The 16,776-nt window shown below is 41.3% G+C and overlaps 1 protein-coding gene across 3 annotated transcripts in view; it reads left to right on the top strand.

Moving 5' to 3' along the window:
- Positions 1-1,321: 1,321 nt before the first annotated feature.
- Tlcd4 (TLC domain containing 4) overlaps positions 1,322-16,776 on the top strand; it is a 49,145-nt gene continuing 33,690 nt past the window's right edge. For all 3 annotated transcript variants that reach the window (XM_076863449.1, XM_076863447.1, XM_076863448.1), the window contains exon 1: positions 1,322-1,541. The gene's annotated coding sequence lies outside the window, so the exon portion shown is untranslated. The remainder of the gene's footprint in view (positions 1,542-16,776) is intronic.

Genomic DNA, 16,776 nt, shown 5'->3' with positions numbered 1-16,776 from the left:
CTTCCTGAATACAGGACAGGTTTCTGTCCCTGTAGCATATTTTGTATTTTCCAAGTTAGTCTGAGCTTCTTTTGCTAAGACTGAGTCTTCAGAAGTAACTGAATTATTATTACCATTTTATAGATGAATAAATTGAGCCTCAGTAAAATTCAGTTAGCTAAAGTCACACAGCTCTAATAAATAGATGGACAGAATGTCAGGTTTTGATTTCAATTATATTGCTTTTCCTTTGAAAATAAATATGGACAGGGTGTGTGAGGTTTTCTTTTTTGTTGTTGTTGTGTGGGTGGGTGTATATATGTGTTCTGGCCCAAATTTGAAGCAGATGTGTATTTATGTGCATGCATATATTAGGTCAAATATGTTAGCTCTATTGATGGATATTTCTCACAAGTAACTATCCTGTGTAGTTAACGGTGATGTTTACAAATTACTTATTTAGAACTTAAGTCCTTTCAAAAAAGGGGGAGGGAGGGAACTTTGCTTTTTGCAAATTGTAATAGCCACTATACTTATTATTTTGTTTTATTCCACACAATTCTTTCTGGTTGATCCAGTTTTCGACGCCATATATAAAAGATTGAAAATATACTTAAAGGCAAAGTTTATGCTCTGGGCAATTTGAGATTCTCAGCTAGTATCAAAATTTCAAATCTTGCTTCAGACAACAGAGGGGCTCCAGGTAGGTGTAGGTAGAGCGCTGGAGCAGCACATAAAGAATGTTTTTCAGGAATTCTGGAGGAGGCTGCTTAGAGAGGACAGGCCTCTTCCACATGCCTCCTACCCAGTTTGGAATGCACCTGCAGCCCCAAACGAGAATGGGGCGGGTCTCAACTTTGGCCACGTCAGACGTGGCAGAAAAAAGCAGCAGTTGCCCATTCGTCTCCTTTCTGGTGATCAAATCATGCTGTTCATTAACACAGTATTTGGATATTTAGGGCAGAAAGCCCATTCATAATCTAAAAAGATTTCTGGTTGTGTGGCTAGTCCCGGTGCAGACCGCTGCGGAGGCGGACTCACAGTTCTCTCCACTCCTGAGTTTTGTTACTTGCTTTGGAAATCCCGGGAACCACATGCTGTGCCGCTGGTGAGGTGTGATCTTCCAGGATCCCACTGCAGCCTACCTCAGGTGTTGGCGATTTGGAGTCCTTTTCCCGGACTTCAGTTTCAGGACCCGGAGGTGGGCCCCTGGGACATCTTCGCGGCCCCGCCCACTTTGGCCCAGGGGTCGGAGACGTGGGGAACCGGAGCCGGAGCCTGAGCAGCCGCGGCCCCTTTAAGGAGCCGCTCTGCGGTAACCCGAGCCCGCAGTTCGGGCGGGCGCGGCGGCCGCGGCGGTAGCTGAAGCCTCGGCGACTGCTCCTCCAAGCGGCCCGGAGCCCGCGGCTTCCCAGGCGCCCGCGAGCGTCTCGCGGGGGTGGCTCTGGCCGGCACCAGCCTTCGGGCCGGGCCGAATGACCAGGAGCCTGTAACCACTGCCGCCCACTCCCGGCCCGGCGCTGTCGCCGCCCGTGCCCAAGTCGCCCCGGGACCCGGCACAGGTGACGCCGTTTGGAAGGGGCTCGGGGAGAAGGGCGGGCTCGCCTCGCCCCGCGGCTGCCTCACGCCGCCCCGGCAGGGTCGCCGCGGCTTCCCACCGCCGGCCTAGCGCGGCCGAGGGCTCCCGCGCCCGGAGGCTGGGGGGCGTCCCGCGCGGGAGGCGGCAGGGCCCCGGGCGGGCTGCTGCAGGTGCGGGGCGGCCGCAGCATCCTCTCGCCCGCCGGCCCCCGCGCCGCTCCGGGAGCAGATGGAGTCCCGGGCCCACGGCCCCCGCGCCGCCCCGCGTTCCATTTGCGTTTCCCGGCTGCGCGATCTGGGATCCCCTCCCTGTTGGAGGCGTCTCCGGGGTCTGAGCCCAAAGCGGGTGGGTGCAACCTTTGGGTATCCAGGAAAAGCTTTTTTTGCTGGAGACCTGCACGCAAGCAGGCGCATCAAGTGGGTAATCCCCCCCCCCTTTCCCAAACAAGTAGCTTTTATTTACCCTTGCAGCTCTCAAGTGGGTCCCATTTTTAGCCACCGAGTGCAGAAGAAGTCTAGTGGGAAAGGGACCCAGCTCAGTCAGGGAGAAATTGGTTTCTATTTCCAGCTCTCTACCACTGTAACCCATGCCAAGTTTATTAAAACTAAGTGCCTCGGTTTACCCGACCTTGAAATGGGGTTTGTAATGCCAGTTCCCAAACTGTAGGAAACCTCTGCAAAAGCACTTTTATTTGTCTAGGTTCATTTAAGGGTCACTGTGGCTGTTCTGTATTTTCTTAATTATACAATGTTTGAGAGTTAATGTGCACTTTTTTAAATATAAAATTGTACAATTTAAAGAGTGATCTTTGACAAATGTTTATATTCAGATAGCAATTGAGGGGCAAGACAGAAGAGTTTGTGTGGAGGGTGGGAATTGAAGTGTGAATTAGACAAAAAAAGTGTCATTTTAATAAAACCTTTTATGTAGTCACAAATGGGTTTGAGAAGAATGAACCTTGTATGGAGGTGTTTTAGATGAGATACTGCTATGTGAGCATATGGAGTGGAATATAGCCTTACCTTTGTGTAGCCAATGTAATGAATTGAAGAATTCCAGTTCCCTTTTAAGTATGCTTTATATGAGGTAAATAATCTTTCCCCTTGTTTTTCCTAAATGGATGGAACTAAATTAGAAATGTGAACTCTTGTCATGATAGAAACTTTGAAAGAAAGACTTAAAGAACCATGGATTTTAGTTTGCCACCCCTCTTTTGCACCATATGATGATCCAGAGGATAATTTATTTTGAGGATGCTTTTTTTTCTTATTCCTATCTCTGCAACTCCTTTTGCCACATCGCCTCCTTCCAGAGTTTTGAATCTTTACTGTGTCAAATTTCATGAGTTTTCTCCGTCTAGGCTGACTGCCTTGAACCCAGCTGCTTAGTCATTATCATCATTTTTCTCTTTCTTTTCATTCTAAGCCTTCTTTACCCTGGTGGAAAGAATTATAGCTTTTGGCTGCTAAAGCCCTATACTTACTTGGAAGTGTCTAGGTATGGCTGTGGTCATGGGGCTGACATGTTTATCGTAAACTCCAGAGAAGCTGAATCTTTGTCGGAGTTTTCTGAATAGAACCCAGGGTACAAATGGAAGAGTTGGCATATTTTTTCCTTCATTTTTCTGAAATCTCCTTTGGAGAGATGAATTTGATTACCAAGGGGAGTCTTGGGAACAGGGTGCTATCTGAAGTCTAACTCAGCCCTTGACTGATTGGGAGCATTCCTGCAAAGGAGTGGGAAAGAGGAAGTATGGGCTTGAGAGGGGATGGAAGGCCCTCTACAGCCAGATAACTAAAGTATAAAGGAGCCCTGGACTCTTGATTGGGAGTGCGAGAGGGCCAGGTATCGAAAAGGATATAGTACAGTTTTAAGGCAAATTCTAGAGTGAACCCGAGGTGCAATGGGCCCTTCTGTCCCTTTCTCTTAGAGAGTGTTTTTTGTCCCTCAGTATCAAATGCACCTGTTCTACAGTTATCAGATCTGTTCACTCTCTTCCCTCCATGCTCTGAATGAGGTCTGGTGTCTATGTCCTCCTTTCAAAGCTGGCTTTTCCTTTAATAGAGGAAACCAAGCAGTTTAAGTTGCAAGAAACCCTCAAAGTCTCCATTTACCCTTCCTTCCAGATTAATATCCCATATCTTACAGATTAAGAATTCATTTAGGCTTCAGTATCTCTTGGAAGGTTAAGAAGTGGGATACTTCGTTTGGCTGAGAAAAGTAAGCTGAATAGTCTATACTAAGATACAGAAAACTAGTTTTTCTTGAGAAAGATAATGAGTTAATTGTCTTGGTGAGAACTGTGGGCACTTGGACAAGGGAGGGCAGGCGTAGGGGTGGAGTTGTGCTAGACAGCTTGTACCCTTGTCCTTGAGAGAGGAAAGGATCCCACTAAGCTGGTATAGTCACCTTGTTGTGCTTTTCCTCCTTCCATTTGTCCTGTGAGCAGAAGAAGTTAACAATACGGAGGTGGAAGTAACCATCTGTTCACAGAAAGGGAAACAGACTTTAACTGAACAGTAGGGATGACTATGTTCACCTGGCATCTGTAACAGGCACTGGAGGTATGTATTACACCAGAGAATGCATCATGACAGGAAAAGTGAGGCTAATTTTGTAAGAAAGCCTGAGGTTATTTCAAGAGTGACTTTGGTGGTACTTTTTCTTGTGGGGATGAAAGGTAGCACACAAAGAAATGAAGTCCTACTGCTCTGAGGCCTGCTATTCCTAGTGAGACAGTTGGATGTGCTGCAAGAAGATCCCAGACCTGAGGAAGCAGGATAAGGCAGAAATAGCAAAAGATGTTTCTTTGCTCAGAATGCTAGACTGTTCAGGGAGAAGGCAGTCCTGTTGGATACATGAGAAGGAGCTTGTGAAATCTGTGTAAAAGGCCAAGGTTTTTGAAAATAGCCAATGAAGATATCTGGAAGTCTTCTCAGAGCTTGATATCCTGCATGGGGGCAAAGAGCTGCTTAACAATGGGACCATTGTCAAAGGGGGGCAGATTTGACGAAATGACAAAGGTTTGTCCAAAGCAGTTTTTCAAACATTTCTGGATGACAACAGTACAAATTACATTTTTATTTTGAGACCCAGAAAATAATTAAGTATATGTGTTCAAAACAAGTTTCTATTTCTATTCTATTACTGTTTCTGTTCTGAGGTATACAGTTAATGGAGAGCTCAGTGTCTCCCTCCACCTTTCCTTCCAGATTAATATCCCATATCTTACATATTAAGAATTCATTTAGGCTGGATCCCTGTTGGTGGGACAGAAGAGCACACCTGATACCTGAGAGGTATAGGATGCATATAACTAAGCAGCAGCTGGATGGGGTAGATGCAAAAACGGGGACTTCCCACCAGTTTTGTATACTTCAAAGCAAAACAGTTTTGATGGAAGAGGAAGAAGTGAACTCAGATTTGAAAACAGATTTCACAAGAGCAATAGACTTTTCTCTGCTGGCTAAGTGAGAAGACAAATGGATCCTGCACAAATTGGCTGATGAATTTAGGTCATGTCCACTTTCGTAGACTGGGTAGGGAGCATGGGCTTGTAATGCAAAGTGTCATGGTGAGTGGGAAGCTCACACCTCCCCTTCCAGCTTTGAGAAGTTTGAGCAGAAAAAGTGGATAGAACGTGTTGTTTCTAAACCCCACTTGCTGATCAAACATGTTAGGAAGTTGGCTGCTTGCCTCACTGAGAATTGGAAAAGGATCCTCATTTCTTTCTTTCTTTTTTTTTAAGGGTTAGGCTATCGAGACTTCCTTAGAAGTCTGTTTCATGATCTATAACTAAGCTCAAGCTTCTGCCTCAACCAGCATCTGGGAGCTAATTAATCAAGGGCAGAGCCTATCTGCAGACTTTTGATTTCCTTTTCATAACAATTAACATCTGACTGCAGCACCTAATACTCCCACCAACAAGTAAAACAAGGTCTGCAGAAAAAGTACACTGGTATCAGAGTTCACCCAGCATGTTGCTTGGTTACTGCTTGCTTTTTATCATTGACATTACACTTAGTTGGATCCTCCCTTTGACCTATCTTGCTCCCTTGTCTGCTTTTCTTACCTTATTTGATATTTTTTTTTTCAGTGTTTGTCATCCTTTGTCCTAATGCTTCCTCCTATCTTCTTTCACCCTTCTTTCTTCATCTTCCCAAATGCTGTCTTGGCATTTATTCAATGCTTTCTACCCTGGCTTCTCTAATCTTATCTCTGACCTCCCAGACTTACGGTGTCCACCTGACTATTCCCATGGAGCCCAATTTTGGATCCTGAAGCTTAGAATGAGTTTATGTATTGGTTTTAATTTAACTTTAAATTTTTAGACATGGAGATACTACCTTGGTCAAGTTAATTTACTTGTTTCCAAATAGACTTAAAAATCCATTAAAAAGGACATTTGGGGGCTGGATGTATAACTCAGTGGTACAGCACTTGCCTAGCATGTTAGTGCAAGGTTGTGGGTTCAATTTCTAGTGCCATACAAACACATAAAAGTATATTTGAAAGATAAGAAAAATTTCTCCCTATTTGATATGTATTTATTTAGTGGGATTGGGAGGAAGAAGTAAATTTTATTTGAGGAAAATGCTTAAAGAAATTTAGATGCCCCCTTTACAGAGTGTTATATGACATGATTCTTAAAACTAATCTTGCTTGATGAACATGTTTGCTCTAATACATGTAAAAATATTGAGACAATTAGGAATTAACTTAAATGTTTTATAATTTGTTATATACTATTTTAAGGCCTTATAAAGACTACAGCTTTTTTCATATTAAGGTTCCTTGCCTTTTCATATTTTTAGAACCCGGTTAGTGCTACCAGACAGATTTCTTACATGTTTTGTGGGGAAATGGAAGAATCAGGGCAATGTAAAGGCTGAAGCGTAGGAGGTCAAGGGGGCAGGCCTGACACCAGAGCCAAGGCTCATATTTGACAACTTCAGCATCATCTCTCTGAACCAATCCTTAACACGTGCATTTGGAGGATTTGAGAATGATTTATAGCTTAAAATCACAAATGTTTTCTCTAGTGCTTTTTGATTACAAAAGTGAAACTAGCTTATTATGAAAAATATTAACAATCAGTACTCAGGAGAGTAAATGGAATTTCCCCTTTCCCCCTCCCCCATTCCCACTTACCCTGATTTCACTCCCAAACACTATCATTTACCAATTTTGAGCTATAGGCCTGTAGACCTTTTTCTCTACAAAATCATGCCCAGAGTTATTTATTTATGAACAGCTGATCATTTTGAAGTCTGCCTTCATATCATCTTGTTAATTTAAATGTCTGTATGTGTGATGGTACCGCTGTATCCATATGTTTAACCATTTCCCTGTGGTTGAGCCTTAAGGCTACTGCTCTTAATGCTACAGTAAACACCTGTACATACCTCTTTTCACATTTGTGTGAATTGTGTTGAAGACAGAAGATCAATTCATTGATATAGTGCTTATTTTATAATTCAGGCAACAAAGTGCTATCTAAATTTATATAATCTGCTGCTTAACTTCCAAATATCATTCAGAAGGAAAGCACAGTAGTAGGTGCTATGGGAATTTCAAAGTGGGGCAATGTCTGGCCCTTGCTTACAAGAGCTCACTATTTAGTAGGGGTAATAACATGCACTTGACTCTTATCTTTAGTTTTATTTTTACCCCATGCTTGTTCTGAAAGGGATTTGGACTGGCTTACAAAGATGAACACACACTCTGAAAAGATGAAGTAAATTTAGTATAAAAGAAGAAATAAGATGAAACGGTAAGTGAGGCCTGATTGTATACTTGAGGTCCTATTTTGTAGTTTGAGGCCCTCTCCTCTTGCTGTATGTTCTAGCACATAAACTTTCTAGCAGCCAAAGAAAAGAGACAAGTAATCCAGAACCAGCTTCTGGATGTCCAGAAAGAAAACCAGATTGGAAAAGCCCACGTATTCCTGATTCTAAAAGTTGAGAAAATTTCACCTTTTTGTTTTTGTAAAAAAAAAAACAAAACACCTGCCTTTTCAATGACTAACATTCTCAACAGCATTCCCAGGATCATACAGTAAACCTAGTGACTTGGTTTTATGATGCCATTTCATATCATATTCCTCAGTGCTAGCCAGGGGTGTCATGCCTCGGTGCAGCTCAGTGAAAGGTCAGTAGGATGAGGTGTAAGTTCATGGCTTTAACCCAGAAATAGGTTTTAGAGGACCTAAAGGGACACATGAGCCATATAAACAGAAATGTGATACTGTTCTTGGGCAGTTTTTCCACAATGTAGCACAGAATACACAACTGATTTGCCCAAAGATGCTTGGCTAGAATTTATGAAGCCAGAAACGAGGTCTAGATGGTCTTAACATATTAGAATTATTACAATGGTTAGAAAGAATCAGAGTCACCACTCTAAGAAGTCTCAAGAGCATCTTCAAGGTTGAAATTGTTGATAGATTGTGGAGTGTGAGAGTATCACCCATTTGTGAAGCTGGGAAAAGTTCATTTCTCATAGGTACCTTTCTCTGGGCTTCATGCTACATTCACCAAATCCTTGTCTCAGGAGCATTGTTCCAGAACAGGTCTTCATTACTAAGTCTGTGGGTAAACCTTAGTCTTTTTATGTTTTTTGATCGTGCTCGAATTTAAACGTGAGGGTTGTAGTAGATGTTAAACTTAAGGCTGCCTGAAGTCTGTGAAGGGATAAAATCACATCTGATTTGCATTACTCATCTCACTAGCCTTGAAGTGTTTCAAAGAAACAACATCACTCTGATTAGATTTTTTGACTGCCCGACAGTATCCACCAGATACTGAATTGAGTTGGTAAATATCATACTTATTGGGCAATAGTATAGTTGGAACCAGGATTGGGTGATGACAGTCTTATAGGAAGCAGTTAGAAGAGAATACATTCTCAAAGGGCTTTGGGTAAAGTTTTAAGTGGCCCTTCACTAAAACAATAGAAAACCACCTAGAGAATTTATGAAGTCCTTGGACACCCAGTCAGATCAAAGGTGTAGACAAGCTGCAGGGTCCTTAGGTAAAGGGAAAATAAAAGAGGGAAATTAATTGTATTGCTTCAGATGTGAAATGTCATATTCTTCTATAATTTGGTGCACCAGAGAAATGGGTGTGACATTTCTTGGTTAGGAAAGAGCTGGTAGTAAGGAGCACTGTTCTTAATATTGAGTGGTGTTTCCATCTATTGCCAAATAACCACCCCAAACCCTGGGGGCTTAAAACAACACTTTCTTATCATTTGGGGGTTGGCTATGCAGTTACTCTTCTGAAACTACAGGCTCACCAAGTGCGCGCATTCAGCTGCAGGTCCAGCTGGACTGGCAGGTCCAAAATGGCTTGCTAGCCTGGCTGGTATTGTGTTGCCTGTCAGCCTGGCAGCCTCAGTCTCCTCCTCATGGCCTCTCTTCCTCCAGTAGACTAGACTGGCTTTCTTGGATCTCTATGGAAGGAAACATTCCAGAACAGAAAAAGACAGACAATGAAAGGTCTCATAAGGCCCACCTGGGTTTTCATGTCCTGTTTTCTGCTGTGTTTGTCAGCAGATGGCAAGACACCCAGATTCATAGAGGTGAAGTGGCAGTGTCACTTTGCAAAGAAATTGATGGCTATTAAATGATTTACCATAAGTGGCTACATATGCCAGACATGTAGGTGCACCAAAGACATTATCTCAGTTAAGACACACACCCATCTTGCAGGGTAGGCATTCTTATCCCTGTTGTAGAGAACAGAGTCACAGGAGGTCAGAGTCACAGTCTTCCTTTTCAGAGCTACTGATAAGTATTCATTCCAGGTCTCTCTAGCTGAATGGAATTCATCTTGAGAACCCAACAAGTGGCAGAAATTTGCTAAATTGTTCTTCTAACCCCTTTAATCCTTTGGAAACTAATATTTCCTGAGGGAAGCATGTATAAAGAGAGGGAAAACAGAAAGTAGGAGGCGAAGCCCTATCTTTGCCATTTTGCTAAGGATGTTCTCAGTGGGTAATCAGAGAAAAACCTTCCTGTATCCATAGGTTCTGACTTCCTAGGTTCTTTGGTAGATGTCCCAATGATCCTAAAAAAAAAAAAAGCAAAATATACTTGGGAAAAATCGTACTTTGTCCAGATTTTCCTTGATTTCACAGTGTTGGCAGAAAGCCAAGGGGTACTCTAAGCCAAGAGGCTCCTTCTGTGATCCCTCCAGGAAGGGAAGAGCACTGATATGGAAATAAGTACTTTAGAAGCCTGTAAGAAATGGTTGGCTGCAGAATCTCTTGCTTCTTCCTGAGAGACCCCTCAGGTGATTCAGTGCCACCTGGTCCCTCCTTTAGGGTCAGGCCCCTTACAGCACAGATTCCTTCTAAGACCTGAATCTAGTGTTGCATTTGAAATGTTAGTTTTTTGTTAAAAAAAAAAAAAAAAAGAGTCCTCAAAATTGTATCAGCTTCAAAACCCTTTCTTTTTATTTGTGCCAACTACTGTATTAGTGACCTTCCAATTACTGAAGTCTCCTGGCCTAAGAGGCTCTGGTTTATCCAAAATCCAGTGATTGTAATTGGTTCTTGGGTGTTTAAAAGACAAAGCCTTCTTTATGAAAGTTTTAAGTTGAGTGAGATGTGAGGAAGCAACATTTATTGCATAAATCACACATGCCATTTATACTCTGAGCCTTCAGGGCCTAGAAAATAAACTCCTGAATTTTCTAAGGATAGAATTCTTGAGAGCTGGGAGCGGAGAAGCAGAGGAGCATTAGGGAAAACTGGGGAGGTGTTTCCCCTTTTCTGGCTTCCTGTGGCCACACTGCTTGGTAGGCATTATTGCAAATAAACCCCACATCAAAAAAATTAAGTGCAAAACCAAATAAAGTTTAAATATGACAAAGATAAAAAACTGACACAAAATACATTAATTAAACTAGATTGTTTTTCTTTAAGTTAAAAGCTAGAACATATAAAAAGTTTAAATTTAATGTAGAAAAATGAGAACAAAAGTTTTGCTATAATCCCAGTTAAAAATATCTCTACTAGAAGGGAAAACTGATCAGGTATTGAGGGTAACCAGGGGGAAAAGTTATTTCTTGAGGGAGCAGGGACTCCCAGGGAGGGGCTAAGGAGATGGGTTAACCCCCATCCCCTTGCTGTGTCAAAATCTTTTGGTAAGGATGTTGGGCTCTTTGAGAAAAATCTGTATTAAGGAACCTCACTCTTTCATCCCCGCTTATAAAACAAACTGTGAAAGGGAAGACTACAAAATCTCCTTGATTGGTAGGAATAAGGAGACTAGATACTGAGAAAGTGTGTGTGTGGTAGAAGTCTCAGATATGGAAATTTGAAAAACATTGAATTAGAGGGATTGGAGGAAGAATCCTAGAAGGCATTTAATCTAAGATGTAAAGAATAGAATTGTTACAGATAAAAGGAGATCTTAAAAGAGATTTGTAGCAGAGATAGGAAGTAACTCAAAAATGTTCTCTGAGCTATGGGAGCAAGGTGTGGCCACTCCTACTTTTGTGTATGGGTACTCTCTTGCTGGGTGTGGTGACTCATAGAACACAGTTTAGGAGACAGGGTTTAGGCCCCTTTCTACTCTAACATCCTGTACTTTTCATATAATTCATAGAATTATATGAAAACAAAACCAGATAGACATGTATAAATATTTTACCTTAAATATTTTATTCTTTGTTATCATCAAAACAACCTCTAATCCAAATATGTTGTTTCAGGGAAGTGTCAATAGCCAGACTTTGTATCAGAAAGGATTGAATAGTTTCTCTTTAACTTGAGTTCTGTTACATGTTATTGTAGGACAAAAGGTTGAAGGACAAGGAAATAGAGAATAAAAATATAAAGGATATCCTTATTCAAAGTTTAGTGTTGTATTTGGAAGGGAGGAACCATAGAGAGTTATTAGTTCTGTAGTTTTGAGCATTTCCTTGTCAAACCTTAAGGAAGATCATGTATTTCAGAAAGGGAGTGTAACTTAGAGTTATGGGGAGGTGGGTGTAGTTTCCTTGATACAGATTTTCTAAAGAGCCCAGAGTCCTTACCAAAAGATTGTGACACAGCAAGGGGGTAGGGGTTCACCTATTTCGTAAGCCCCTCCCTGGGCTCCTTGGCTTTACCTGGTTGTCTTCATTTTCTTCCCATTTGCTTTAGTTAAAAAATCAATACCTTCGGGACTGGGGAACTGGGAGTATAGCTCAGAAGTAGAGCACTTGTATAGCGTGTGTGAGGCCCTGGGTCTGTTCCCCATTGCACGGGTACACATGTGCCCATGCACACACACAAGCAAATGTTTACGAAGTAGTACCATGAATATAGGATTTGTAGAAGTTGGGTAGATGACTTTATGTAGCTTGCTTTCTATAGATTTTCACACTAATGCTAATGGTTCTTGAATTTGGTCTCTAGAAAAGAAAAGTGGGGAATGTTTTGTGCACATAGTGCTCCTTTTTTTTTCACATAACTGTCAATGCATAACGAAAAAACAACAAAGCTGTCACTGCAGTTAATTGAGAAGTTATACACTTGCTTAGATGCTTATCAGTTTTTACAAGAATGAAAAGTTGAAAGTGAGTATTGTGATAGTTATTATATACTAAGGAATTTTAATACTTCTGGTCAGTTATTGATACTTATTAGCATTTAGAGAGCTTTGCAATGTACTATCTATATTGAAAATTTAAACAAAAACCAGAATGGTTGAGGGGTATGCATATATTTTGTGATAGGGTAGTTGTTGTGATAGGTGGCTTGGTAAAAGGCTCATGTTTTGCAGTTATGTGTTCATATAAAAATATTGTTTGTAGGCAGAGACTTTTAAATGCTAGAATGTTATCGCTACTGACAGTGGTAAATAATGCCATAAGTATTTCTGTAGTTGATAAGTATTTAAAAAAACAGGGCAGATTATTATAGATACACACACATGAAACTTGAATATGTATCATGTGTTATAGGGAGTTTGGAATGGGCAAATATTATATTCAATAGTTGTTTATATCATTAGTATTTTCTTTTGGATGGCTTTGGAGGTGAAAATCTTTGAATAATATAAATCTTTGAACAATAAACTTTTATGCTTTTAGTAGTAGGGTTGATAGTTCTGATTATACTGCTAAAGTGAAGGACCTGTAATTGATGAGGTACTCACAGAATAGAAAGCACATGTAAGAATACAAATATCTGTCAATATTTAACAGACATTTGTGGAGAACCTTCTGTGTGGCAGGCACTGTGTTAGGTATGGGGATACAATGGTGAGGGAAATATGGCCATGTTTTCCACTCTCATGGGACACACATTCCCCTAAGAGAAGAAGACATTTGTTCAAGTTCCAGCTGCAAAGAAGAGGAACAGTGCTCTGAGACAGATAATGGGGGAATTGACCTGTTGACAGAGTTTGTAGAAGCCTTCCTGAGAAAGTGAGGATTGACCTGAGGGCAGAAGAGCATGGGAGTTAACTTGGGAGTGGAGAGGCAGGGATAGGAGTAGAGGAATACAGTGGCAAAGACCTTGTGGAAGGAGGGAACACAGCATTGTTAAGAAACAGAAGAAGGCTACATTGTCTGTAGTGTAGCAGGTGAGGGAAGTGCCAGATGGAGAAGGTGGGGTCCCCATGAGAGTGTTGGAAACCAATGAAGATTTCAAGTTGAGAGTGAGAAGGAAGTGACATGATTGGAGACAGCTTTTGGGGAAAAAATAAAAGATTTCCCTGAAGTCCTCCACTCTTCTTCACACTAAGGAGGCCAATTTGGAGGTAATCCAGAAAAGTGATGTAGTAACTTGAGAAAAATGGATCTTTTTGAAAACTATTTAAGAAGTAAAATCCATAGGACTTGATGGCAGATTTAATGTTGTGGCTGAGTAGGAAAGTGCAGAAAGGGAGTTATTAGGGGATGAGAGTGGAGTGGGTTGAAGAGTGAGATGAAATATCACAGAGTATGGCCAAATCTTCCCAGAACTTTGTAAAGGAGTCCGGATAGCGAGAGCAAGAGTGAGAGTGAGAGTGAGAGTGAGAGTGAGAGTGAGAGAGAGAGAGAGAGAGAGAACTGTGGGAAAAGAGATAGGATTGAAAAAGACTGTGGATCTATTAACTTTTTTTTTCTTCTGGCGACTTGAGCCTGTTTAAAAGTTAATAGAGCCAGTTTAGGAGGAGAATAGACAGCAAAAGATTCGCAAGAAAGCCGGAAAGGATGAATCTAAAATGCAGATATTGGGGAGGCTGGCCTCAGACAGGAAGGCAGATGGATGCAGATGCACATGGTTTGTAGAGTTGGTAGTGGATTATTGAAGTTTTCATACATTGGCTTCATAGATGTGTGTGTGTGTGTGTGTGTGTGTATGTATTTTTGTGTGTGTGTGTGAAGTAGGGTTAAGGTTATATGGCTAAGAAAGGGGAAGGATATTTGGAGTTTTAAAAAGAATAGGGAATATTTGGAAATTTTACTATGAAATATGAGGACTGGTTGGCCAAAGCTATGTGGTTGGAGTGCAGGACAGTGTTGAGGGCTGTTTGATCCCTCTATAATTTCATATTCACCAACTTCAATCCCTTCTACATCTGACTTTCTCCAACAGGGCTCTGATTGTTCAGGGCTTGTTATTGAGTAAATAGTTAGGCATATTGAGGGATTTGGGTTTTGCCAGCTCTTGGCAATGGAAGGGGAATGTAGGGTCTTAGAGTATTACAGAAATGATGGGCTTTAAGAACTAAACTGATTAAAGAGAGAAGTTTTTTTAAAAAAGGAAAGGGCTAATGCATTGGGGAAAAACTGAGGGGCCAGTGAATTTGCGAATGTTGAAATATGAACAGGTTCAAAGGAAAGGAAGCTAAGTCAATAAAGGAAACTCTTGAACAAATGTTATTTTGGAGACAGAAGAGTGATGGATAAGGGATGATGGTTATGGGTGGTTGAGATGTGTGGAAGAGGTGCTAGTCCAGGTGAAGATAAAAAGGATTTTTGTTGTCAAGGTGATAGTAGTCTATCTGCACAGACAAGAAATGACTCAGGATGATGGTGGGGCTAGAGGACATCAGTGAACTGGGTTCAATATGTACACAAGAGGAAACGTTTGGGAGGTTAGAATATGACACAAATGAGGAGAGGAAGAGGGCTGGGGGACTGAATGGCAAGACCAAAAGGGAAGTGGGTGTTTAAGAGGGTGGGGAATGGGAAGTAAGGCTGGAAGGGGCTTTGCTTACTATAAAGATCAAAGAGGGTACTCAGGCCACTACCTGACTGTGGAGTGTGGGAGTCTAGGCAGCCACCACTCAAAGAGAAGAGAGGTGTCATTAGAGTGCTCAGAGGAGAGGCCAAGGATATAGCCCTGTTTTCTGGATATGGAGTAATAGTTCCAGGGAACCCAGTGAAAGGTTTGGGAGGTACAGGGGATGATAGTCTGGGAAGGTGGCTGGAAAGAAATTTTGGAGCAGGGCAAAGATACCCAAGTAGTAGAGGATGGATTTCTTTAGCAGGAACTGCCTACATTTAAGGTGTTTTCTTGTGAAAATAGGGATGAGTTAGGAGCCCAGGGACAAGTGATCTTGTCTCCCTTGGCTGGAGTCATGACAGGCCCAGAAACTGCTTGTCCTGCATATTGATAGGGATGATGATGGAAGCAGAAATAGTACTGAGTGCAAACCATACTATTCTTAGTGCTCAAGGGACATTATGTTGTTTATTCTCCACAACAGCCTTGTCAGTGCTATTGCCATCTCCAACTTGAGGAAACTGAGGTTCCTTTAAGGCAAGTTAAGTGCAGCTAACAAATGGTGGAACTGAGACTGCAACTCAAGACTTTGAGCCTGCATACTTTTGGCAATGTTGTATGCATTTAACATTTCCTTACATGTGAAAATTTTGAGTTTTTAAAAAATATAAGTTATAGAATTTTGAGAAGTTAATGTAGTCTTTAATATAGAGCTGCCTTTTTAGATCTCCAAATTAAGTTCAATCCTAGATCCAGATTCTCATTCTGAAAGCGCTCTGGAAGATGGACTAATGCCCACTGTCGGCTGACCACCTCCTGTCTGTCCTTTACCACTTCTGTGATGGATACTCGGATACTACTAAATTGTTAGGTGGATCATCTTTAAATTAAACTGAACTCTTCCCTTATTACCATTTTTGCCCACTTGTGGCATTTTGAGGAAACCAAAGTTCCTTTTTGCATTTTTCTTCATGAAAAATTTTTGATTTGTTGGAAGACTGCTCTAAAGTTCTCAGACATGCTCCCATCCTAACATTACTCAGTACCTTAAATCTTCATCTAAAAACCACTGTCTTATTTATAGTTTTGTAAAGCTATTTTAGTATGTGATTAATTCTAAATAAAATTGGACTGATACTTAACATTGATTGAAAGGTATACTTTGTCCTGATATATAAACAAGTCTTGTTTTTTTTTTTGTGTTTGGTATCTTCATTATCCTATTGTCTCTCCTTGGTTTGTGTTATTTATAAGTTAAGATTGTGTGTGTGTGTGTTGCTATTATGATAAGTTCCTGTGTTTGTTGCCTTTAAAAGTTTATTCCCATAATTAAATAGTTAACAAATATTTGTAAAAAAAAAAAAAGGTTACTGGGAAAAACTTACAAACTCCCAGGAGTTACTTTCCAAGTCTGTTTCGGATCATTGATCTATATACAGTTTCTAGTTTTTCAGCCAGCTCTGGATTTACCTTACTTGGTTATCCAGCCACATTTCTTTGTAGTGTTCAAAGCTATCACGAGAAACTTTAGAACTTTGCTAGAATCAGATTATCCTTCATTAGGTAGTCCACTAGAACTTGTCATTTGTTTGTGAGGTAAGGGCTGAGAAGGCATTAGCAGTGACTGAGCTGTTCTAGGTCAGCAGGTGGGGAAAAATGAAGGCCTTGCAGTTCACTGAACTATGGAGCCATGGAGAAAGGGCTGATTTTGGTTAAGTTCATCTTGGGCCAGATAGAGCCTGTGGAGACTGCAGGATGCCCACATGCAGCATCCAGAGGCAAGCTAACTGGCCAGCTCTGGTGTGGTGGGGGATGGCAGCTACGGTTACACATAACATAAGCAGTGTTCAGAGCAGGGGAAGCCAGGTAGAGACTGTAGTGTACAGAGAAGAGATTCAGGTGGTCAGAAGTGGTAAACATTAACAAGTTGAGGGAGTTCACGCCCAATAGCCTTCATTTTTTTTTTTTTTTTTTGGTGAAATGGGAAGAAACCTTATCTTTTATAAAAG

Source organism: Callospermophilus lateralis, chromosome 7 (assembly GCF_048772815.1).
Source record: "Callospermophilus lateralis isolate mCalLat2 chromosome 7, mCalLat2.hap1, whole genome shotgun sequence".
In the NCBI taxonomy this organism is placed as follows: Eukaryota; Metazoa; Chordata; class Mammalia; order Rodentia; family Sciuridae; genus Callospermophilus; species Callospermophilus lateralis.
The sequence above is the reverse complement of the archived record's forward strand: the minus strand, read 5'-3'. Positions and strand labels throughout refer to the sequence as shown.